This window comes from Ciconia boyciana, chromosome 1, assembly GCF_034638445.1.
Source record: "Ciconia boyciana chromosome 1, ASM3463844v1, whole genome shotgun sequence".
Classification (NCBI taxonomy): domain Eukaryota; kingdom Metazoa; phylum Chordata; class Aves; order Ciconiiformes; family Ciconiidae; genus Ciconia; species Ciconia boyciana.
Window position 1 is genome coordinate 94,065,556 of NC_132934.1, and position 26,344 is coordinate 94,091,899.

Sequence of the window (26,344 nt, forward strand, 5' to 3'; positions counted from 1 at the left end):
AACTGGGACGATCTTCAAGATGCAAACAGCACTTTTGGGGTGGAAGAATGAGCCCCAGACACAGCCTGGCGGCAGTCTACACTTTTAGATTGTAACATTTCATCTCAAAATGCAACCTCTTAGGATCATGGAGAAAACCTTCCGAGTGGAAACCCCTTGCCCCTGGGTGCAGTGCTGAGGCCTGCAGACCGCGGGCGCACCTCCTCCCCCTTCTCCCACCCTCACCTCAGGGCTCGCTGGGCTGTTTCTCACACTTTTTTCCCTCACTCCTCACTGCAGGGCAGCGTTTTGCCCTTTCTTACACAGGCTTTCCCCAAGGCACCCACCCATGGCTGAGGGGCTCAGCTGTGCCCTGCGGTGGGGCCGCTGGAGCTGGCTAGAACCGGCTGCGTCCGGCACGGGGCAGTCCCAGCCTCTCCTCACAGGAGCTGCCAATGCAGCCGCCGCTGCCAAAACCCTGACACCAGCACCCAGTAGAGGCGGTAACACATTTTGCACTCGGGACTGGTCCATGACTGAGAGCTAAAAAGCATGAGTTGGCATATTGGAAGGAAAATGACAAACTTCCACAATAAATAGTTATAAAAGAAGTGACAGGAGGCATGCACACACTAATAAGGAAAATATATAAACAACCTATATATATTGACAACACTCACTATTTATTTACTTGGCTGCATCTCCGCTGGCCTTCATCACCACCAAAGAGGTATATCCACACAGCCCTCTCGGGGACAAGGCAAGGCAATTATCCTCTGTTTCACAGGTGGGAAGCCCCAGTGAAGCGGGAGATGGCTTTATCCTGGTCTCACACGACACTCGGGGCAAAATCACAACACTTTCAATTGCCATCATATTCCCTGGGAGTTGAGGTCAGTCTTCAACCTGCAGTTGTTTGTTCAGGAAACCATCACCAAAACCTTCAAGCTTCGGGGAAAACAAACAAACAAACAAACAAACCAAAACAAAACCACCATTAGCAAATGAGACATTTTTAAATTCTCACCCTGTTCCTATGATGCAGGTTGACAACTTAGAGCTGTGCTGCTACAGTAACACTACTAAGGAGATTTTTAGATTTCTACTGTTAGGGAAATGCTCTGTGTTGTACTACTAGACCTAGGAAATTAAATTGCTTTAGAAACAAAAGAATCTGGAGCAAACGGCAGGTATCAAATATATACTTAATTGAGCATTTTATGTTAAAAACATAAGAACCTCTGGCATCTACTGCTAACTGGTGTACCTCCACAAAGGTCAACACACTAAGCAAATTTATACCCACTTAAGGTCTGATCAATGCACGTATGCACATATCCACTTCTACCGGTAACATCACCCCATACAGCTTTCCCTGCAGTTATATTAAAGTCAAAAATGCAGCTAAATCCCATTTTGATATGTCTCTGTATTTTCATGTCAGTCACTTAGCAACTCATTATGTGAGAAGAAAAAGAAAGCATCCTCTTTTGAGAAGAGCAGCAGTATCATGTCGATGGCAGGCCTCTCTTTTTCGACACCTCAGATACGTTTCCATCACACCACAATGAGCTTTTGGTCTAGCCCTGCACTCAGGGAACAGCTTTGTCTCCCCACTGCCCTGATACTTTTCCTTGTTACAATAATGAAAAAAAAAACAAACAGGGCATCAGCTATGCTACTACAGAAAGTCTTCACCAGGAATGTATTTGAAGCCATCCTAATGCCCAGCACAGAGGATATTAGGAAGCTATTACAAGTAGGAACTTTGGGGATAAAATGGATAAAAATCATTAGGCAACAAGTGAGAAGAAGCGTCCTCCATTACGTGTCCCTGAGGCAGCTTTCCCCCCAGCCACCTCCACTCTCGGTAGGTTACTCATCAGAACAGCGTTCTGGCACCGCTCTAATCTACTGCAACTTGTACCAGCATTTGCTGTAAGCACAAGCTGAAATTTCATACTAGAAAGTTATTAAGGCCTCTTACTAATGTAAATCATATGCAAAATAGCCACAGCAATTTCAGCACGGTGTTTATGTGCATTTGAACAGCTGTTCTAAAGTAACAGCTCTTTCATCTGCACAGTTATTTCTTGTGTCTTGAAGTGATGAAGATTTGGGAACAAAATATTCTTGCATGGAAGAACACCCCTACTTGGTAATTAAGCACATTGTAATTCACAGCACCAGAGGAATGCCAGCAAGGCAGGATTGTCCTCTGATTAGGATAACAAAAAATGATTCAGAAAACAAACTGGGTTTTGCCATGGTTTTCTTGTTAGTCTCTTCAAGGCCCTGTTCTCTGTCTATAAAACAGAAAGAACAGTGCTCCCTTGTGAAACAGAGAAACTGATCTCATTTGTAGTGTCCAGACTCTACTGTGTATGTTATTAAACATTATTACATACTACTAATAAAGTTGAGTTTATTGTGGTGACAGGTGCAATCAATGAACAGTGTTATGACATTTCTAAGAATGCTGTGGAAAAGATAAGAAAAAGCAAAACCTGTAACAGACTGGAGATCTCTGAGGAAAACATGCTTTGCACATACAGTTGAATACTCCTCGACCATTTGTGATAAATGGGCCGTGGATTTGCGAAAACGCTGTTGGGTAAATGTGACTAGCCAGATGGAGGAAGGAGCATCCTCCCAAATAGCAGAACAGAAAGTGCCACCACGAACATTTTAGTGGCCCATAGAACTAATCCTTCTCTCCTATGTCAAGTCTAGACCCAAAAAGAAAAAAAAGGTGTAAAAAATGATCATCTGCTACTTAGCTTTACAAAGATGGAAGAAGAAAATTGATGAAACAACGACTCTAAAGAATAGTATTTGAAACATATTAGCAAAAAAAGCTAACAAAAAGTGCCCGTGGCCAGAGCTCCCCTGTAAAGTGCTGAAAACTTTGAAGGGTCACTTCAGTGAACTAGAAAAGCATGCAAAAAGCAGCCAAAAGGCTTAATCAGCTGAAGTACCTTGAGCAATTTGGGGGATTAGGCATTGGTTTATGTTTTCTCTGGAGTTCACAACCTTGCCTGCAGGAAGGAATAGCTGAAAGGTTATTCAAGTGGTTATGAGCTGGTGAGGTGTGAAATGCACCACGTGCAGCTGCCTACTCAGCTCCAGTTTTCACTGACGCACAATACCACCTAGGAAGCCACTGCCTTCAGTTGTGCTCCTAGTGTACTATACAACCCTTTTTTCTAAAGGAACTAAAATGCCATTGACATAACACTGTGGCCAGAAAAGTCCTCAGTTCTCTTGTTGGATTATGTTTCTCTTCAGATACACGAACGTGTAGATGTGGCACTTAGAGTCTTTTCCAACCTAAATGATTCTATGATTCTATGAAATTGTACAAACACCTCTGCAAAACAATGTAGCAAAATTTTCAGTTAAGAACAAACTCAAATACTTTAAAATGAGACCCTGACCCTTTAAATAATGGAAATCTGGGGAAAGATAGCTTAACATATGGCTTTGCTTCTCTGAGTAGACCACGTTGCTCTCTCCTGACCGGATCAGAAGTAGGGAGTGTGCAGAGTTCATGGAAGCTGGAAATATGGCTGGCATGTGAATAGGACTAGAGAGCAGAAAAGACATCTAGTATCTGTTCCAAATTAATGTGGCCAGATGCCAAATACATGGTGGTCCTGGACAGGGGTCGGTTGTGGACTCTTTCACCACTCATATTGTAGTGAATTGTCATTTACTTAACTTAGTACTGTGTCCCATGGCCTAAGATCTTTATTTATTGCTCTGATTTCCCCTAAAAATAATCCTGCTTGACCTCTTCAAAGACTAGATTAAGTAGAGGAACTGCACAGCAGGACCACTTATTGTTAAGGCAGCCACTCTGGACAATCGGTAAGCAACGTCTTATGAAAGCAAAGGTGTGAGTGTGGGGCTTCTGATCACACCGGGATAAGTTTCCTCTTCCCGGTTTGGGATTTGGTCCTAAGGAAAGAGCAGTCCCAGACTGTCCTCATGCACTGTGTTTACAAAAAAACAGAGGGGAAGTTGACCTTCCTTGCAGAGAGGACCAAAGGGCAGACTCCTGAAGTCCCCTGGCATACTTACAATCAGCATGCCTGTTGTTTACAGCTTTCTTTTCAAATTTAGAAACAGAGCCTTTTCTCATCTCACTTGTTCCTGGCTGCAGAAAGGTCTCCAGCTATTTACATATGTTGCAGAGGTGCCAAAAGACACACAACACGGCTGGCAGCTTCCAGGGGGCTTGGCTCCACTCACACTGCGACTATCCGGAGTTTTTTGGAAGCTACTTTATTCCAGCAAATCTTTTTTTCTGGGGACACTTTGATCTGAGAACTTCTATGTATATATGCTTCCTGGCCCAATACTCTTTTTTTAAACTTCATTATTACAAAAAGGGTGCAGAATGGCTTCACTTCCTTGAGAGCCTATTAGTAGCTCATTTATTTATTATCCACGCATGCGCTGGCTGAGCTGAAATACAAGTTTTTTAACCTATCACATAAAATGTGAGATGCACTGCAATTTACCAAATGGCATATGTTATGATGTCTTTTTTATGTATCCTGCATGTTTAGATCTACTGAAGCAAAGATGTATGCAGAGAGCAAGAGTCGTTTGTTCATTCTGTCAAGCACAGAGTGGTTTAAAGTTTCAATTCACACTGGTTTTGTTTGCTTCTCCAACAAACACAGAAACTTTGGCTTTCTTCAAAAATGAAAATGATGAAGAAAATTTGTAGTAAGATTAAAAATTTTTAAATGTAACTATATTTTTTCAATTAAGAGCCCCAAACTGAATTATTTTTCACTTCGCTCTCTCCTTTCTCTCTCTTTCTTTTCAATTCGGGAAAAGGAAAGAAATCAGACAAAAAACATGACGGAACTAAACCATGACCCGTTTGCATGACTTGCCTGTGTGTGTTTTACTTAAAAAGTCTGCAAATAAAGGAGAGATTGAAAAGACTGAGGAAAACACAATTTGGCTTTCCATTCTTCTCCATGAAACTTTTTGGGTTTCCTATGAACTCTCCCCTGGTTAGAACTCAGTCATGGTGAAACATTTTTGTCCCTTACTGTTTCTAGGTAACCTCAATTAAAAGCCATGCAGAGTGACAATGAAACATTGCCAACACATCACTCATGCACTGTACAACAAAAACAAGTTCTTTTTTTTGTGTGTTTATGTTTTGGTGCCTTTGAATGTCACAATATTCGTCAGTTCAAAGGAGCTGGGAAGGGTTACTTTGATTACTTTTTTGCTGCCTTCCAATTCTGTCCTCTTTTCCCGTTTACCCATCACATCGCATCTTCCATATGCCCTTCTCATTCAGTTCCCCTTCCAATATCACCACTGGCTTGCGCTTCAAGCAGAATTCTTCCTGCAACTTCTCACCAACAATCTCAAGATTGTCTCTCATCACCTCCTTTTGGAGCAGACCCCCTCAGCTGTGGACAATCTCCTGCCTGCCACTGCTCCCCAAGATCCCCTACGTGCTGCTTCTTGATACTGATGTAGTCTGATGTGAAGGTGAATCTCAAACAAGAGGAGACAAGTAATGCTTGGGCCTAGCAGCTGCTTCAGCCAGTCACCATGGATGATATGCAAACCTCAGTTGGGGACTGGATGGGTATTTTAAGAACCACAGATGCACAGTTGGAAAGCAGCCCATTTAACCCATGGTGATACCAGCTGCGAGGGATGACATACAGCAACACGTACACTTTAGCAACTGGGCGCTCAAAAGAACGTGGTATTTCTTAGCACAACCTAAAGCATACCGACACAGGCTGTTCAAGCCATGATGAAGTGGCATCTCACATAGACAGTAAATACTAGCGGGGTCTCTCCGAGCAGCAGCACAGTAAGGATGTTAGAGGAAAATGTTAGCATACATGGAAAACAGGCAGATTCAGTCTGGAACTGGAAAGCACAGAGGTAGATCGTGGGGGAGGGAAAAGCTACTGGCAAGGGAGGAAACAATGCAATAGAGAGAAAAGACAACTGAGGGCTAGCAATCACAGTGAGGAAAACCCGCGCGCATGCCCCCAATGGAGAGAGTGCCCTCCCTCTGCTGAGCTTCCGGGCATGCAAGCTTGGGCAGCGCCTCAAGAAACCCTCAGCACGCTCACGGCTCTGACTGAAAATGTGAGTCATCAGCCCCCAGGATGACTCACGGCCGCACTCCTCCACCCTGAGCGGCAAAAGAAAATATAGATGAAGAGGAAGGTCGGGCTGAGGACAGTACTACAAGCCAGGGAATTTCTCAGCCTCTCACTATGTCAACACTCATGTCACGAATCTTTTCACATTCAGCAGTTGGTGGCTGAGGAGGAGACAGCAGTGACCATCTGGGGAAGGAGAGAGGGGTGCCATCCTCACTCATGTTGCCTGCCAGGGAGGGAGACATTTTGGCAACAGAAGCAAGTACCTGAGAGAAAGAAAAAGGGCAACTGGTACTCAGTAGCTAGTTAGCAGGTGAACTAGGAACATGAAGGTGAAAATCACAAAAGGTTTTGCATCTCTTGGCTAATCAGGCTATGGCTGTGAGAATGGCACTACTGAATAGCTTGCCGGGCTGAAATCCTGGCCTCATTAGAGTCACTGGGAATTTGGCAACAGACCTGAGCAGAGCTGGTTTTCACCACGGCTTTAGTGCCACGTGATACAGAGAAACAGCAAAGGCTTGAGGCCCAGGCGAAGGCCGAGCTGCGTTGCTGTCTAGGTGTGTGCGCCCTGGCCAGATCTCCCTGAGCACCTCTGCTCTGTGCCACAGGGAGCTCCCAGCTGGCCCCAGGCAGGTGGCACAGCTCTGGAGGTGCCACAGCCCTGGGCAGAGCGGCTCCACCCCAGGCTGTGCCCGGGCCCTGAGCTGAGGCAAGGCAATGCGCTGACAGGCCTACAGGCTCTGGGAGCTGAGCTTTTAGACATCACCGCGGCAATTGCCACACAGCCAGGCCATAGGAAGCTGCCTGCAAGCACTCTGCTGCTAGACTCTCTGCTACAGAAGCAGCTGTATTGCACTTAATTTCCATCACCTTTCTTTAAGTGCAGATTGATTGGGAGGAGGGAGTAAGGTTGCTTGTGAGCCATTAATGCTTGCTGGAGCGGCACATGCTCCCTCATTGTACGCTGCTATCGCTTCTCACCTCCCATTTAGTTCAATGCCACATCCTCCCTTGCTTCTCTGTTATGTTTGTTCAGACTACGAGTTACTGGAGCTGTGACTGTAGCTCTTGGGCACTGTTTGCCCAACAAGGCCTCCATTTCCTTTGGCTCTTGGATCCACCAGTGAGATAATATTAAATCATTCACACGCTGCCTTGTCACATCGCACAGAGCTGGTTTTCTTTGTACTGAGTCTTTTCCTGGAGTCTTCAGGACACTGGTTGGATCATTATTATTCTGTTCCCACGACAAAGTGAGTTGGGTCATTTAGTAGCACGTAAAAAAATTATTAACACAAATCTGAGCAGCAACATTTCAGCTTTTTTTCCCAGACCAGTGAAATTCAGCATTAACTAAGCGCAGTGAAGCATTCACTTCATTTAAGTACTTCATCTTCTCTAATTACCTTCAGCATGGAATCCCCTTCCCTTTCCATTCCTTTCTAGCAGCTTTTGGCCTCCAGCTAAGATAATGCCCTTTCACTCTCCTTTTTATAAAAGCATTGCCCTGAACATGGGGCCAAAGGATGTCAAGATAGATATAACTTTTGCAGATACACTTAATGCTTGTGTAAATGAAGGAATGCTCAAGTCAGAGCGTGCTTTAGGGGTAACAGACAAGTTAAATCGGAACTTGAGCAGCATGGGATTGTCTTTGTGCCTGTCATTCATGGCCACAGTGTGCAGCAAACACCTCCCGCCCCAGGACGGTTCAGGTTTCATGACTGAATAGACAGCAGTGATTACTGACTGACTATCTGTTTGTTCTCAGCCACGAGCTCTGCTTTGCTGCATGGACTCAGCCTTGCTCTTCAGAGATGCTTCCCTCTTCTCATTCCTACACAGATTCAGTTTTCACTGCCTGCCAGCTCCATGCTGCTGGCGCCGAGCTGAAAGGAGTGGTCAAAAGCCATCAATGGCAACTCATTACATGCACGGAAACTCAGCCAGGAGACAGAGGCAAAAGGAACAGAGGGCTCACTCCAGTCTGGGATACTGCCACAAGGCTAGAAACATTTTCCCCTTTCCAAGGACCAGCCCATATATGACAAGCAACTAGTATGTGAATGCTGTCCTTAATGCTTTTAATATCCTCCTGCATCTCACAGAAAATTTAGGAAAATTTGAGATGTTCTGAAGGCTCTGCTCTTTTTTTTTTCCTCTGCTCTTGCTGCTTTGTTTTCAATCTTTTTCTGAGGTCATGCTCCTTGGCTTATAACAGTATGATTTTCTCTATAGCAACTAAGCTATTCTGCATTAAAAAAAATTAGAAATCAAGGTGTTAGAAAAGGCAAATGGCTCATCTAGACCAGTACCTGGCAGTTTGCATGATAAAACGGTTCTCTCAGTGGAATGCTCTGTCTCAGAAAACTACCGATACCACACTTCATAAGACATAATGGCAAATTTTCCCCATGCCATAGTAACCCCACTGGTGCAATACTCTCTAATGGACAAAGGGGTAAAAGAAGGAAAAAAAGGAAGTATTTATGCCTCGTGGCAACATCCTGAAGCTTGATAGCCTATTTTAGAATCTGCAATTTGAAGAGCTCTGCTTGTTTAGCCCAGCCAAGTGAAGGCTGGCACAAAATATGATTATCCCAGGTATATTTATAGAGGAGATACATCGGGGAGGAAGAAGAGCTAATGAAGAACAAATGGCACAAGAGCAAATGGGAATAAATGAGCCACAATAAAATTAGGCTGGAAATTAGAAAATGGCTCTACCTGCGCTGTTCTGGAAGAGCCTCCCAGGAGGAGTACAGGGGGCAAAAAAACGTGGCTATTTTTAGGAAATAACAAGATCAGTTTAGGAAAGTTTTACCATTGTATGGCCTGATGGCTATGATAGCAGGGGATCATTTCAGGAATCTTCTAGCCCTATATAATTCTCTTTCTAGAGCATTTACATTTCTTCTGAAAACAGGCTCCCACAAGGCTCTTAGAATACCCTGATGGAGGCTTGTCTCTGTAACGTACCAGCCTTTTTGATCAAATTTTAATCCAACCTTGTTTAAGCTGCAGACTCTGCAGACTTGAATTAAAAAAACAACAGTGATTTGCTTGACCAAATCGATCTGATGTTTGTCCAAAAGATGCTTTCTGATTCACACAGGAATTAAATCACATGGCTTGCAGTACCCAAGAGGCAGTCTGAAGTGATCATTGAATACCCATTTATATTAACTCTGTTAACCTCCACCGGCAGCACAAAGGGGGCTTAATGCCAGCACATCTTACAATTTGAATTACAGTTTGCTTTCAGATGTGGTAAGTCCCAGTCTGCGAGCCCTCTAGCAGTGCCCACCGTGCTCGGGGGGCCAGGAGCCGGAGCAGAGCCACGCAGAGGGAGTGCACGCTGCCATTGGGGTGCCACCATGACCACCCCACTCATCCATCTGGTAAGGTGCCATGTGAGTAAAAGCCACAACACATTTCCACCCCCACTGCCATACCTGTGGCCTGCATCACCTGCTCTGATGCAAGACCCAAAGGACAGTGCCCCCACATTTCCCATTTCTCTCCCAAATACATCACCTGGCTTAACAAATGTGTTATATTGCCTTACAAATCTTGCCAAGCTGATACTAGGCAAGCTTTGGGTAAATGAGAATTGGGCCCTTCCTGTATATATGAGCACATGCATATTTCTGCATATATCATACATATGCAGATAAACAACTGTAGGGCAGAGGAGTAAAACGCAGCCTAAATCACCCCTGCAGTGCGCCTGGCACCTGGGGATGCTGCATCAGCCTGGCAGAGCCACCACCGCTGTGCCCCCACCAGGCTGCCAGGGCTGGGTGAGCTGCTAGCAGCCTCCCTCCATCACAAAGCCAGCAGCTAGGCTCTGCGTCCTCCCAGTGGCACTGGGCTCTGCAGCTCTCTGTCTGCTCACGTTCAGGAATCCCATGATAACTGCCGTGATATATATTTTTAAAAAAAGCCTGGCCCTGCACAGGCCCCTCCATTGTCATTGCTGCTTGGCCACAGGGGGAAAACCCAAGGAGGCACTTTGCTATGTTTCTATTTCTGTCTCCCGGACTGCAGAACACCTCATAGTTTAGCCAGTTCCTTGCTGAAGTCTGACTTTCACAACACTAAATATAGGAAATATGTACTCTGGAGGGGCTAAATTTAGCTTTGCTGCGTTAGAAGGGGAGGTACCTCATTACTGGAGGCAGGAAAGCAAAACCACTGCAGGCAGGGAAGCTTAAGTGATGCAGTAGCAGCCACTGCTCTATTGTGCCAGCACAGGAAGGAATTGAATTAGAAAGTTCAGTTCTGGGTTCCATTTTCTCTTTTTAAACAAATCTGTTCAATGCCCTAGTGAGGTTTTATAGTAGTTTACCTCTTCCAGAAGAAATGACATATCTCCATGTTATTCCTGTAAAAACATTTAGGAATATTCCTTATTTAAATCAAGGAGAGACTTAAAAATGATACAAATTAAAATTCAGGGTTGAAGGCATCTGAGCTTGCTACAGCTGGCATGTAAAGCCTTATATAAAGACCTTCACACGCAGGAAATCATGACTACCTGACATAAGCCCGGGCAGGCTTTCCAGGAATGTTAATCGCTGCTAATCAAGGAGGACTGGCGTCTCACAGCTGCAGCCTTTCACCTCTAAGTCACCTATTCTGGCATACTTGGCAGGGGGGCACACGACCTGGACTCTGTTCCCAAGCTGTGCTGTTCACTGTGGATTAGACGACATGCCTCGGTTTCCCTACCTATCAGCTGTGGGTAGCAGAATTTCTCCTGTGCTGCAGAGCATTTTCAGAGCTGAGTGAAGAGTCAAAGCCATTAACTTGGGCTGGCTGGCTTTTCTTTAGAAACCACAAAGGGCTAGAAAGATTGGAAAGACGGGATTTTGACCAAAATACTATGCAGAAAAATGTCTGACTGCTTGAAAACAAGTTTCCTAGCAGGTATCATCACACATGAATCAGCAAAGGCAGGTGACTGTCTGGAGGCACCAGACACCCCAGGCCTGCAGAGAGGGGACGGCCACAGCTTCGGGTGCATCATGGGAGGTGTAGTTCAAGGAGGTGGCCCCAAACCAAGCAGCCAACTGGAGGACTGGAAGCAGCTGATGTAAAACTCTCTTCATGAATTATGATGGCATTTCAGAAGTGTAATGGTCAGCTTCTTTTAAAAATTTTACAGAGTCCCATTTCTCCACTGCCATTCTCATGTACCTGCAGTCTTCTACAATATGAAACAATGTAACGAGCAGGATCAGCTTCCAGGTGGAGAACTACTATGTAATAGGAAACCAAATCAAAACACCATTCACATAATTCTTTCATCTTCATACAGATGATGATGATGATATGCAAACTACATGATGGAGAAGATGACCTGTTCTGAAAAGAAAATAACATTGGGATCTGCCAAACTTTCTTGTCAGAACCAAATAAATGACCAAAACCACCCTTTTTCCAAGTCCACATTAGATTCAGCCCTGGTTAATTCATAACAAGTAGCAGTACAACTTTTTTACCATGGACTGCTGACAAAAGTACCTTATTCACTGGATACCTAATGCCTATACCAGCAAGGTAAACATGCCCAGCAGTTGCTCTCTAGTACAGACTAGCCCTTGTTCAGCTACTCTTATAGCTCAACTCTCTTATAGCCCAAAACATTTTGGCCCTTGCTAACTTTCAAGCTGTGCACGTGAATTGCCTAGGAGAGGGTTAGTTGGCAGGGGCCAAAACAGGTCAGTGACAATAGCTGAGCATTATAAACAAAGTCATCTCAGCATCTGGGAACAACCTCTGGCACTGTTTAATTTATTAGCATAGATATAGTCACTGAGCTTGAACTGAGAAAAACAAAACTGTCAGTCTTTCCCCTCAATACATCCAGTAAATAATGTTAAGTTAAATGTCTTTGGTCTGACTCACAGGCTACACACATCTACCAGCCCTCTTACCAGCAATTAACTCATACCCCATCATTTCAGATTTTGGTCCTGGGAGCCGACGATGGCATAACTGACACATGAGCCATTGGAGGAGATTAGTCCTTTCAGAAACACAACAATCAGCAGGATTTTTAAATTCAGGATATTCATCCTCTCCATCAGTTTACACCTTCTTTTGCCTCTTGGTGTGCAAACCATGCTCCCTTGGACTCATGCACAGGTGGCCTTGGACATTCAGGCCTTACAAAAACGCCTTATGATGGCATGTTCATGAAGCAGCTATTGATAGACAGAAAAGAAGAAACCATTTCCAAATACAAACTCCTTGCAACAAAATTAGAAAGCATGTGGAAAGGAAGGGACTCCATACAGGAATACATCTCTAACCTGAATATTTCTGTGTTTTTCATTTCTGTCCCTGAGAGGCTGAAGGCAGGTTAACTCCATTCCTCCTTCAGTTAAGCCTCTCATGAGCCCGATATTCTTCCTATATTCTGAATATTTCAACTGGTCTAATAAAAGATGTTACTATTTCCTTCAAAACTTCTGCCCTCTCTGATACCAAGGGACCATGAGCACAAACATGAAAAGTAAAACATTAGAAGTGATATCCTGCTTGTACACCTGAAAAAGAAAACCTGCTTTTTGAGATCCTTTTCTCACGCTTCTCACACATGCCAATGGAGACTTCAAATACTAATTATTCACAGCTATACAACATGGCCAGCGACAGTGCAGCTGGAAATAAGCCTAATGAAATATGCAATATAGACTCGTTATACCATAGATCAACATTAACAAAACAAAACAAAAAAAGCCAAGCAAACAAAGCACATGATTAAATAGAGAAGCAAAAATAAAGATAAAATTAAGCAAACGGAGCCAGATCCCCAGGGGTTCCCTTGTTCATAGACTCGTATCAAGAATTTTTTTTGGTGTCATGTAACAACTCCAGCCACTCCTAACGCTACAGGCAAGAATTCTGTCCTCTGTACTTTCAAAAGGCAAGGGATATTTTATACTGTACTGGTTTGGGCTGTTGATTTTCTGCATAATAGCTTGTATGGTGCTATGTTTTGGATTTGTGACCCAAACAGCATTGACAAGTTAGGGATGTTTTAGCTATTGCTGAACAGTGCTTGCACAGCGTCACGGCCTTTTCTGCTTCTCACCCCACCCCACCAGCGAGCAGGCTGGGGGTGCACAAGAAGTTGGGAGGGGACACAGCTGGGACAGCTGATCCCAACTGACCAAAGGGATGTTCCATACCATATGACGTCATGCTCAGCATATAAAGCTGGGGGAAGGAGAAGGAAGAGGGGGACATTTGGAGTGATGGCGTTTGTCTTCCCAAAGAAACGTTACACGTGATGGAGACATGCTTTCCCGAAGATGGAAAGCAACGGACGCCCGCCTGCTGATGGGAAGTAGTGAATTAATTCCTTATTTTGCTTTGCTTACGCATGCAGCTTTTTTTTACCTATTACACTGTCTTTACGTCAACCCACAAGTTTTCTCACTTTTGCCCTCCCAGTTCTCTCCTCCATCCCACTGGGAGGGGAATGAGTGAGCAGCTGGGTGGGGCTCACCTGCCTGCTGGGGCTAACCCACAACACATCCCTGGCCCTGCAAGACATTCAGTAGGTAGCCTTCAAGTGAGTTGTATCTGTTGGTATTTCAGCTGTAAAAAAAGTATAACATTTCCCTTCCACTCTATACTACTATGCATTTTTAGACATTTGATTATTAATTATACTCTTGGTATTTATTTTAAATTTTCATCTTATTGGATTTAATTCTTAATAATGACACTTCCTCTTTTCAGCTTAACACTTCCCATCCTTATCAACATTTAAGTATGTACTCTCTTTTATCTGTCATATAGATGAAGGTACAAATTTAATCTTTAAATCAATGTCAGCTGGGAAGAAAGTTTTATGAATGTAACTGAGAACCTCCAGTTCTTTTGTTGTGCAAAACAGAATGTTTAGCTGAGCTTTGCCTTTTCTCCAAGAATAATGTCTTTGAGTTCTTCACAATTTTAATTCTGTATTACTAGATTCAGAGTTACTTTCCTATTTTGCCATTCCCTTCCCTGTGTGTGTGAGCAGTAAAGGCACACAGAAAGAAACACAGGGGAAGTCCAGTTAACTCTGGCTGAGGTCAGCATTGACCACAGAAGCTTCTGTAACAGAAATTCCCCAAAAACATTTCGCCACCAGCCTATGTACGTGACAGGCAGAGTGAAGGAGAAATGGGCTAGGAGGCCTTCCAGCCTGTAAACAATCTAGTTGGTGCTATTACAATGAGCTATTAATATTGCATATCTAAAAAGACACACAGGGAACTTATCATCCTTATCTAAAAATCTGATATGAAACATATAATATCTGTAACATATATAAATACATGTTTATGTAGTCAGGTAGACCTACAGCATATCATGAAATAATTTGGCCTAGTGACAACTTCATTGTCACACTGAGGGCTCTCCTTTCGAACATGGTTTTGGCTGCCTGTTTGGTATAGACCTTTCAGCTTATTCACTTAGGTTGTAGGCTTGTCCTTCACTGAGTGTTCGGTTACATATTTGTTTATTATCTGCCACAATGGTTCTTGGTGCAAGACTGGAGTTCCTGGATCTTATTGCAATAACAAAGAAAATTCTTCCTCAGGTTAAAAATATCCTTCCTAAATCTATCAACTGAAGTGTTTGTTACACTTACATGAGGCCAATATCTCTGAATAATTGATGAAACCACAGACAGACATAAGATGTGCAATGCAATTAAAGGATCACCTACATTGATGTAAGTTGTATATAAGAAAAGATGCAACCCATCTTCAAGCTTACGCAGCCAATGCCATCTCCTTTGGAATCAGGATTGATCCGTTGACTTTACCTTGGATAGAAGCCAACAAATCAAACATTTAGAAGGACTTACGAAAATGCCTTGTTAACTCCTTGTCCATGAGGTGATTAATTGCTAGACAAAAACATGTAAACAATCTTCAGATATAAATTCTTCACAACATTAGGAACAACATGGAAAAGAAGGAACTTAATACATGACCTAGCTTGACTATTTCTGCCAGTATTCAATCTTTTCTTTAAAGGTAATTCACTTAATCTGAGAGTATCCTGACCCAATGGTCTTGCTGAGCCCAAGATTAAGATAAGATAGCGAATTCATATAGCATGTCAATGATCAGAGTATGCTATGCAATGATAATTCTATTAAAATAGGAGTTCACAATTAGAATAATAAAGGCAAAAGATGTACAACCAAATACTCAACACATATATTCAAGTTTTCTTTTTACGTTATAGAAACTTTCTGTGTTTTTGTCCAGTTTGTCATATCACTCCAACCTTGAGGATCAACAGTAGAAGAAAACAGTAGAGATTGAGGCCAATTGACCATAATTTGGAGAAGGAAAGAAGAAAGCAAAGAACGTACAAATGCTATCATCTTGTAACAAACCATAAAGATGGACAAATATGTTTGGATCGTATCACTGTCGTAAGTGTTAGATGCACATCATTTTACTTGCAAGGGATAAAATGTAGGCAACTGGTAAAATAGTAGAGTCTGATTCAGGATAAATTACTAGAGCTAAGGCAGTAAAATGGATCCATCAGTGAATCTTTTTGCTTACTTTCCGCACTTCAGTCAGCCTGAGATGGGCTCAGTCAATGTGGTTATTTCCAGTTTTATCCCTCTGTTTATCTCCTGTCTTTTCACAATGTAACTTCACATTTCGACTAAGTCTACATTAATAAGAGCAGGCAAAGAAAGTCTAGTTTCATTTCTGTTAAACATACATAAAATCGTTTTTTAAAACCCACGTTTTTATTCACATAATTTTACAAAGTTACTTTGCAGAATTCTTTTGGATGAACCAAACCTCCTAATTCTCTGGTTTGGATTCCTCATTAAAGAGGTACACGTTTCCACACTGAGAAGGGCTGACTTTCTTTAAACAGGAGGAAGCTGGGCTCTACATCTATGAAGTCAGTTGATCTAAAGATACAGTTTCTTAAGAGCTGAAGAAGAAAGGTTTCAAAGCTTTCTTTGATCAAAGCTGCAGAGAGTGACGTTAGAAAGAACAGGGGAAAGAATAAAATGAAGCAAACAAAGCAATATCCCAAGACTTCTGCCTGCCAATTCAACCTTCCAATGCCAAAAATGGAGCAGAATATAGACTAACTTATTAAATACATTTTTTTAAAAATCAGAGTTATGAGTTACAGCTCTTCAGTTTTTAAGATGTTTACATATCTAACTGACTCGACATACACGAAGCATAACTTTGAACTTCACAGGGCTGCTGCACGCAAGAAAGCAGAGATAGATTTGCCACCAGCAATGCGCATCCCACTGGTACTGCCCCATGCCACAAGTACGCTGTAGGCCATGTGAGGAGGGAGAGAACCTATTGCTACATGAAGTCCCCATCCAGAACAGGCATACTTCCAACACTAGTTAAACACCCATCTCCTGCACACAGTTTAAATACATTCCGGTAACTTAAAGTATAGGCAGGCAATAAATAAACCTCTTAAATTAGTTTCAACATGAGGGAAAACTAAATTTCTATTGCTATTAGAAACCTGAGCTCTTACTCCAAACCACCCACAGCAATTTGCTGTAATCACTGCTGACTACTTGTTATTTTCTATGATTTCAGCAATCTTTATATTTAATGAGGTAGCTTTATCTTTTTTGAAACTTCAATTTGTTATAAGTAAACAAGGTAGAGAAAAAACAATTATTCAAAGTATTAGAACAGAGGTTTTCATTTTAGTCAAAGCTTTCTCTGATTTTATTATTATACTTTAAAAAATGAACCTATTTTATATCTCAAATGAACTTAAAACAACAAATGTTAATAATTAATTATAATACTATAAATTAAGCAATTGAAAACTGTCATTTATTGAATCAGTGAGCTTTTGTAAGTAGTTAAACAAATTAATTTTTTTAATAGAAAGAATGAGGTGAAATACCTTTAAGTAAATTATCATATCCCACTTTATAAATAAAGTACGACAAACCATTTCCTGAATTAAGAAAGTTTCTATTCATTCAAATGCCAGCACCTACAGAGTTTCTATATTGGCATATTCACTGCTGTTATCCAGAATTCTGTAGAGTGCAACTTTTACTGAAGAATTCAAAACTTGTTCAGTGTGGAAAACCTATTAAGTCATATTAGAAACGATTTAGAATGTTGGTTTACAATGATGAATCTGTGTTCCAGTCTACTTCCAAAATTAACTTGATACAAATGGTAAGTAGAAAGTTAATTATGCCTAATGTTTCATAAATATGAAACATTTCTTTCACCTTTTCCTAAATCTACTACAATGGGAATATTAGAATGAAAATAAATATTTTTATATAATTGCTTAAGTATACACAGCTACAGAATATCCTTATTAGCTAAAAAAAAAAAAAACCAACAACATTTTGTGTAAAGATTTTTACTTGATTACAACAATCAAATAAAAGTATTTTATAGTTAGTGCTGCAACTCTTGATTTGGGAAAATATAAGTACAAAAAATGTAATTAAAGTCACTGAATTAAAAGACAATTTTAAGCTTGCTGATTTAAAATTGAAGTGACTTAGAATCAGTCCCTTGTAGACCCTATTGAGTGACTGGTAGAAAATTATTTAATCTGATGAAGTTTCCTTCATCCTAATTTGAGAATCATTTCTGAAAAAGCTTCTGAACTAAATTATTGTATCAAGCATAGTTATTATCATAAATATTATTTATCAAATAACTGTGGGTCAGCAATGCCTTATCCATAGATCATTCTCAGTTCTCTCTGAGAATCCAAAATTGAAATTTTGGGTTGAATTTTCTCAGCCTCAACTGTATATGTTATGCAAGCCCTGCTGCAGTCTTCCATTTCTACAAGATAAATAAAATTCTTAGGTTTAGTTTTCCAGCAGAAATGCTTGCGTGTGTGAATTTTTTTCCACTTGCCTTCTCTACCTGTTAGCCACCTTTGCCTAGATACCTATTACGCAGACCTCTGGCAAATAGCTACACAGGAGATCTCTAAGAAGCAAGCAGAAACAGTATCATAGGAACTTGAGCAAAGGTCCCTTTCTTTCAGAGTGTATCTGGACTAATGCTTTAACGCTAAATTGAAAAATTGAAGTGCAAATCACTTCCGACCATTAGGACATACTGAACCCAGAGGCAGCTGCCTTTCTCCGGCAGCGGTGCAATATTTGTGCACAATTTGTACAGAAACATCAGCAGTTCTTTCAGAGTAAAGTGCAGGATGAAGCAGCATACAGTGTCCTGTCACTAATCACCCCAGAAGGAAGGTCCTTCTAAATAGATGAATCAATGAAAGAAACTCATTATTCAATGAAATCCATCCTGCAAATATTTGAAGTATGCAGGAGAGTAAACATAAATTAGACTATGTACTATCCCCGTACACAAAAGCTGTTACCTATACTTCTATGCTTTACTGTTACAGTACCACACCATTCAGTTTCTCCACAGAGATAAAAACGTACCATGAAAGACAGAAATTTCCATCACTGTACATGATCAGTTTAATCTAATGTATGGCACACGAGACAGGCAAGAACTTGCAGAGCACAGGTCTGACTAGATCATATCAGTATCAAGCTGCTCCTGATTGAAGTGAAAACAGGCTCAGAAGACAGCAGTAATGGGCATCTCTTGTGCTCCTATATCTGCTATAAGGTGCTCCCTAGTGCACCCAAGGCCCTGACAGTGTGCTCCCATGGGGGTCCCCTGCTTCGTGGGGTGGAAGCACCACTCCCCCCAAGCCACTTGCTCCCCATGCCCCCCAAAGCACTCGCCATCCCATATAGGTGGTGCAGCAGGCCCCAGACCACGCTCATTCTCTCAAGCCTGCAACAGCTCAGAGTAGAGGCCGTACTGGCACAATACTAGGTCCATCAGTAACTTGCACTGAGATGATTCCTGTTACACATTTATTTATAGGCAGGGTAGACCTATAAATATCCAGGAGATAGGCCAAATACCATAAAAGAGCCTTTTCCTTCTCTCATTCCACAAAGCAACACCTAGCAATCACGGCCAGTAAAAGATAGTAATGAGGTGGTGTTTCCTGCTCACAGAGCAGCTGAGTAAGAGGCCAAGGACATTCCCGCTTCTGTAATACCAGAGCTATGGCATTGAAGCACAGGGGCTAGGGGCTGCAATCAAGCATTACTAATGTACTCAGTAGCTTAGGTATTAAGTTCACTAAAGAATAAAAAAGGCATGGAAAGAACACGTAGGCAAAATGTAATGGATAGCCACAGGTGGGAGGAAAAATCAGCTTTGAATTCTCCCTAGAATAATTTCTTGCATAAGACTTTATATAAGCTGACAGCCTTTCGCATGCTCAGAATAGGATCCCAAAATTCACTGGCAAGGTCTGCACCCTCTGGAAAAACTGGCCCCAAGACAGCACTCACCAACCACCACGCTGTTTATTATCAAACAGAAACAGCCAGTTTCAGGTGGGGTCAGAGCACAGTTTCGACCCCAGAGTATTCTCGACATCAGAGTATTTGGGACTCTGATGTCACCCACTGGGTCAGCTTACAACCTGGCACACCTGGAGGGGCACCTCGCTCCCTGTCTGCAAACTGTGTGGAAAACAGCTATGCAGGCAGGGGCAGGAAGGAAAGCTCACCTTGATCAAAGCCTCTCTGGAGTCCAGGCTTTTAAAGAAAGCAGAAAAACCACAGCAAGCTCTCTGTGCCTCCTGGAATTACCACTCTGCAACAGTACAAGTGCAGGCAAAACCAGCCAGCACCGAGGCACCCTGCTAAGCTAGCGGTGTGTACAAGCACGCACTTACTTGCCAACAGCCCCAGAGAAGCCTGAGCTCAAACAGAATACTCTAAGATGAAAGGAAAACACGTGAAGCCTGTCCAGCTTTTGCCATGTGAGCACATTTTTGCTCCAGGGTGCCTTTATACATTTCAAGCCACCCAGCTGTTTTTATGGACAAGACCTATGCTCAGCATGTCATTTCAAAGTGAGTCAGAGGCACAAGAAGCAAGAGAAGGTATAGGTTTGGTTTCACGTGATGGCTAACACACATCTCATTTTTTTCATTATTTGGAACCATATGCCCAGCTGAAGAAACAGGGAAACCATAAAAGCAGCATTATTTTAGAGCAGTGCCAAACGGACTTGTCACTTGACATCCAACATTACCAGAATTCCTGGTAAAATTAGGAGAGTTACATTTCCTAACTTTGCTTCCCTACTCACTCAGGAGGTGAGTGCACACTCCTTCATGGAAGTTAAGAGGGGGTTTTGGTTTGCATTTTGTTTTCTAGGGGAAATAAATCTTTCCCTCAAGATCTTGAAGAAAATCTTGACAATATTACATGACCACATCCCTAAATACTCCAAATTCTCAGCACAGAAAAGGAAATCCCTCCTTTGATAAAAAAGTGCCATGATTTTTTAATCCAACCTTATGTTTTGGGGGCCTTCAGCTTCTAGAAGTTCAGGATTGGAAAAGTTGATTATCATATACCCGAATCTCTTAAGAGCATACATTTTAAATAAAGAGGAGGAATAAAGTAACGATATCCTCACTGGGCAGGCATAGCCAATATAAGCAGCACGCAAAAGGTTACAAGAGGAAATCAGTAGTACACAACACAAACCCAGATTTTCAGAACACTTTTGTGGTGCTTTCTGAAAAAATGAGCCTCTTTCTTTGCACAAAGAACAACTGCAATGACTTGGCATGGAATCTCTTAATTGAAGCCACTGCCAGACAGGAAAGAAAAATAAAACCTGCCCTGGAAAGAACCTGCTGTGCAACCCCATTTGGAAGGGCAGAGAGGTGTCATTTCTGCACACAAGCTGAATCCCCAGGTATGAAACAGAGGGAACAAAGACAGATGGCCTTTAGAAATGTCCCAAGTGATCCTCACAAAGTCAGGAGGTTCCCCACCATCTACCTCACCATTTCATACTTCTGGTAGGGAATATTATTTACTCTTTCATAACATAGACTATAGCAGACTTCTGGAAAGCTCCCCCAGCTTCATCCAAATCAGGTTCTAGATGTGCTTAAACACTTTCACAAGCCAATATTTCTTAATTCTGAGCCTGCAAAAACTACCAGCTGAGAAGTCCTCTTGATCCTGATCAGGATTTTGAGGTGCCAAGATATGTAAGAATGGATAACTTTGGATAGACAGGTTGTTGTTAGCTTGAACCCAACCACTTAACCCAGATGGTATGGGGAAGGGTCACTCTTTAACAATTACAGCAAAGAAGGTGGAAGATATGGAGAATTACATTTTTCTGCCCTTCTCTGCTTCAGCTGAGTGGGTTTTTTTCTTCCCAATTCCTTTAGTGGTCAGGTAAAATAGGCACAATACCACGCATCACATAGAAGATGTGACAAAACATGTGCAACCCTTTGTGCACTTTGTGTAAGTGCTATTCACGCATTCACTTCTTCACACTGCACCAAGCAGGCCTGATCTCATATTATCATATTGAGGGGAATGAGAAAAAATTCCTCTGGAGCAGGTCAAGTCTATAGTGAAAGGGGTTTTAGAAGTATTTAGAAAGACAGTACAGGTCATCCAGTTCATTCAGAAATAAGATCATGACATAACTCATCAAGGAAAATACTGTATTATTTTTATTATTCTGCCCAAATCAAATTAGTTGCCCATGCTCTGGCCTAGAAATTAGAATCATTCAAGTGCAGCAATTTGCAACCCTTTCAACATGCTAACCCCTAAAAAACTTGCCCTTGGGAAACAGACTCCACACAATGAAACCAAATCCGCTATCAGGTTTTCCTTAGTCTCATTTTGCACAACCCTTAGAAGCAGCCCAGAGAACCCTCTTCTGCCGCTCAGAGTTCCCAGCGCTGCAGAGTCTGATGTGCAGACAGATCCTGCTGCTCTGCACTGCGTTACTTAGACCTTGTCTGCGCTGGGGAGTTCAGCTGCTGGCAGCGGGCAGTGAATTTGGCTGCACAGTGGCAGCGTAGGCAGGCAAAGCTGGTGTTGGTGCTGGTGTACAGTCCAGCCCAATTTCAAGCAGGAATTAACTATGCTTCAGTAGGTATTGGCAGCTTATCAAGCTCAAGCTTGTAGGAAGTCTTCCGATTCTGCCCTGCTGTTGGAAGAAGCAAAGGAGAACAGGTCTCTCTGTACTGCGCAACTGTGCCTGTAAACAGACTTAACACACGGCCTAGAAAATAAAACTCAAAAGTAGATGCTCCTCAACAGTCAGCTTCTAAAAAGAGGGAGTTTCATAGTCAGGCTTTGTTACCTGAAATTAAGGTCTTGAAAAACCAGCCCTGATGGTCATTTCTGTCCCTTTCTGAGAGCATGGCACATTATGTCTGGCTGGTACACCCTGTTGATTTTTAACCACCTCTGTTCTGCCTCATCAGTTTCCTGCCTTGCTGGGCTCCATCTAGAGCTACCCACACAGAGCAACCAGAGCGCAGGGAGCCTCCAAGGCACAACAGCCATCAGGATCATGAAGGCACAAAAGCTGATTCTCACCTGTTTGAACTCAATCCTCCTTCCCCCTACTATGAAGATGCTTAAGCAAGCTCATGCCCAAAGTCAGCTGAACCTGAATTGCTGCAAGTCAAGCTCTGCTGAGGGGAAATGGTTTTCGGCAGGTTTTTTTTTCCAGAAAGGACCAGCAGACCACCTAGCCTGACCTGCTGCAAGACAAAGGCTGCTGCAGAGAATAGCTGCTGGGAAAAGGCACCTCCTTCTAACCTGGCAGTGAAGTACCGGCAGGCCACGGCAGGTCCAAGATCAGTCTCTCCAGTCCCTGACTGGGAAGAATGGGGGATGTTCACGACATGGCCAACAACATTCAGTTTCTTTCCTCACAATAAAATAAGCCAGCTCAGGTTGCCCTTGAAATCCATTTTATTAGGGTGCATTTCCCCAAGGCAACCAAGCCTCTAAATCCTTGAAAATTCCCTCCTCTTCTCTCCTCCCTCCAACACTTCTGCCCAAGGAGAAGAGGCTTAACACTTGCCTGCCAGTTTCTTCTCTTTGCAATCTCTATTTTCCCCTGGTTCCTCAGGCTAGCTAATTCTCCCAGGTTTAAGGCCCTGTGTTCATGGCACACCTTTCAACCTTTTCTACCCATGAGGTAAAGCTTAAATCACCAGAGAATAGGTAATAAGCGTGTAGATAAGCCACGAAAGACTATGACTTGCCTGGACTAGACTGCAGCTACCTCCAGCCACTTCCCCTTTACAATGTTCCCTGAAAGCTCTACGTTCCCTCCCTTTTCTTTGTACCTACCTGCCATACACCGAGGTGGTGAGACCTTGTAGGAGGATGGCACAGTGGCACTGTAACATGGCCCATACTCCTTGCATAAGCTACCTACATTATAAACCAAGGTCTGAAGGAAGGGGTAGCAGCCTCCATGACCCACCTGTCTCACCCCACTCAGAGGAGAAGCAAATGCACACACAAGAGCCTAAAGAAATTAGGCAGAGCTTTGGACCCTGATCCAGCTGATGAGCTGTCAAGTTGATTTGCAATGAGAGCTGTGCTCCCTCACAAAGAAAAAACACAGGAATGAGATATACTTAGTCACAGGGCATAGAAGAAAAGAGAAATCAGGTGGGAGCATGAGTGTGCTTCAAGGCTGAAGAACAAATCACTATTGTGAGGCTCAGCTAAGTCTCTGATGGAAGGATCGAGGCACAAATTTGGAGACAGAGCCAAAGAGTTTGCAAACTTCCCAGCTCTAGTTCCCCGTGAGGGAACTCCTGCAGTTCTGCAAGGAGCACCAGATCTGCACGCCTCCAGTAGGCTTCACTGCCAAACAATAAAACATACATACAAATCTTACCTAAACATTAATAACTATAGTAAATTGCAACTGAAAAATGCTACTAACTCAAGGCAAGAGTCCATCTCCTACTTATTTAACAGTAGCTATTTCCTAATGCCTTTGAGACCTAGGCCATATGGTTTATTTTACATCTAATTGAAAAACAGAGCTCTATCCCCTGATAGAACACAGGAATCCAGCAAAAGACAAGTGGTGCCCGAGACCTACAACGCCCTCTCCACAGCCAATTTGAGGAACAGTGCACTGTTACAGCACTACTTCTCTATTTTGCCAGACTTGTTTTCTCTTTTGTGATAGGAGAGCTAATTATACTTTCCAATACTCTTACAACCTTTGGAGAACCTCAGGAGAGAAGTGCTACGCAAGAGCAGTGTCATTACTTACAGTGAATCTGCTGGTTGCATATAGTGAGAGGAGGCAAAATAGCTCACAGGTGGACCAACAGAGAGAAGAGCTGGAGCGAGGTAAGGACTGGGATAAACAGGCAGGGCAGTCCCCGAATTTTTTAACTAGCAACAATCAGCTGACTCTGGTCCCATTTAGTTTGGGGCTGCATCAATACCTGCTTAGCTCTAAAGTACCAACTGCCCCATCAAGCAGAGATTAGGTCACCTATTCCCATGTATGCCTTTGATATTACCATACCAGTAACCTCCTTTTCATTCTGTGTAGAAAACAGGGAAAATAATTGTTTATCCCAAAGAAGGCAGTATAGGGGATGGAAGAAACCAGTGTCCTATATCAGTAAATAAGCTAGTGCACAGAGAGCAAACTGACAATCTGAAACTAGACCTGGCACAAGCAGGTAGCCTTACTGGCCACTGGGACATGTGGCTAATTTGGGCTGGTTTTGTGTATAAGAAGAGAGTGAGGGCATTCACCAGGTCTGGCATGTTTTGCTAGACTGGGTGGAATGCTACACATGGGGCCATGCTGACCATGGTGCAGGGATATAGTGGCCCATGACCACACTGAAATCAGCTGAATTAAGTGCAAGAAATATGATAACCATGGGAGGGAGCTCTTAATTTATTGCTGTCTTAGACACGGTGGGGGTTTCTGCAGCCCTTAGTGAGAGATAAAAGTAGTTTGCAAAGGAAAAGTGAAACAGCATTTAACAGTCACAGCCTGATCTCTGAAACTGCAAAGAATAAAATTAATGCTAACTTGAGGGGGGAGGGAGGGAATTTTCCCATCCCCTCTTGTCTCCCACATTGCATCACTCACTGCAGTGAGCTCAGGTGAATAATGCATTTGTCTAACACATGCTTTCATACTCATAGTCATTACAAGGGGGAAAAACCCAGAGAACGAATAAACGCCAAGGACTCTCTTCTAGAAAGTTCAGAGTGGAACATTTTCAAGAGTGGGTGTTTGCTGCAGGCTCCTGTGAGCTGAGCTCTTTTTTCCTTGCCCCTCTCATTTAAACCTTCATTTGCACAGTGACTCTCCTGCTGTTATGGGCTCACTGAGCAAATGGCTAAGGAAATATAAAAGCCAACTAAAAGGAAAATACTTCTTCTCAGTCTGTATCCATTTATGGGTACAGCTGCATGAGCACCAAGCTTCACCTCATAGGGCAGATGAGGATCAAGTGCTGTGACCAGTTTTAAGAAATTCTATAACACTTCGTGGAACAGGATGTGGCCCAAAATTGTCAGATTGTAGTAACCAGTGTGAAGCAAGACAGTGTACCTCACCAGTGGCGTGGTTAGAAAGTGTGACAGTTCTTCATCTGAGAGATGAAGTAGAAAAGTACCTATTCCAGAAGCTATTATAACTCTCTTTGAAGGAAGAAAAAAATATCCTCATCGAAAAAAAAATCCATGGATTTCTCTTGCAAAGATTCTGGAATTATCTCTTCCTACCTTCTCTATTATTTTTTTTTTTCCTGGAAGCCATAGGGGTTAACACCATAACTGCAAATTAAAATTTGTCAAATTTGTTAAACTCCATCATAGGACCTTATGAAGGTTTGGTTATTAAAAATGTTGTCCTGGTTTCAGCTGGGATAGACTTAATTTTCTTCCTAGTAGCTAATATAGTGCTGTGTTTGGGATTTAGTATGAGAATAATGTTGATAACACACTGATGTTTTAGTTGTTGCTAAGCAGTGCTTACACCAGCCAAGGACTTTTCAGCTTCCCATGCTCTGCCAGGTGGACAAGAAGCTGGGAGGGGGCACAGCCAGGACAGCTGACCCCAACTGGCCAAAGGGCTATTCCATACCATACGATGTCATGCTCAGTATATAAACTGGGGGCAGTTGGCCGGGGGGCAGCAATTGCTGCTCAGGGACAGGCTGGGCATCAGTCAGCAGGTGGAGAGCAATTGCATTACTTGGGTTTTTTCCCTGGGTTTTGTTCCTCT

The 26,344-nt window shown here is 42.7% G+C and overlaps 1 long non-coding RNA gene across 1 annotated transcript in view; it reads right to left on the bottom strand.

Moving 5' to 3' along the window:
- Positions 1–838: 838 nt before the first annotated feature.
- The window catches only part of LOC140646992 (uncharacterized), a 52,580-nt gene continuing 27,074 nt past the window's right edge, over positions 839–26,344 (bottom strand). The window contains exon 3 of the long non-coding RNA XR_012040628.1: positions 839–927. This is a non-coding gene — a long non-coding RNA (uncharacterized lncRNA). The remainder of the gene's footprint in view (positions 928–26,344) is intronic.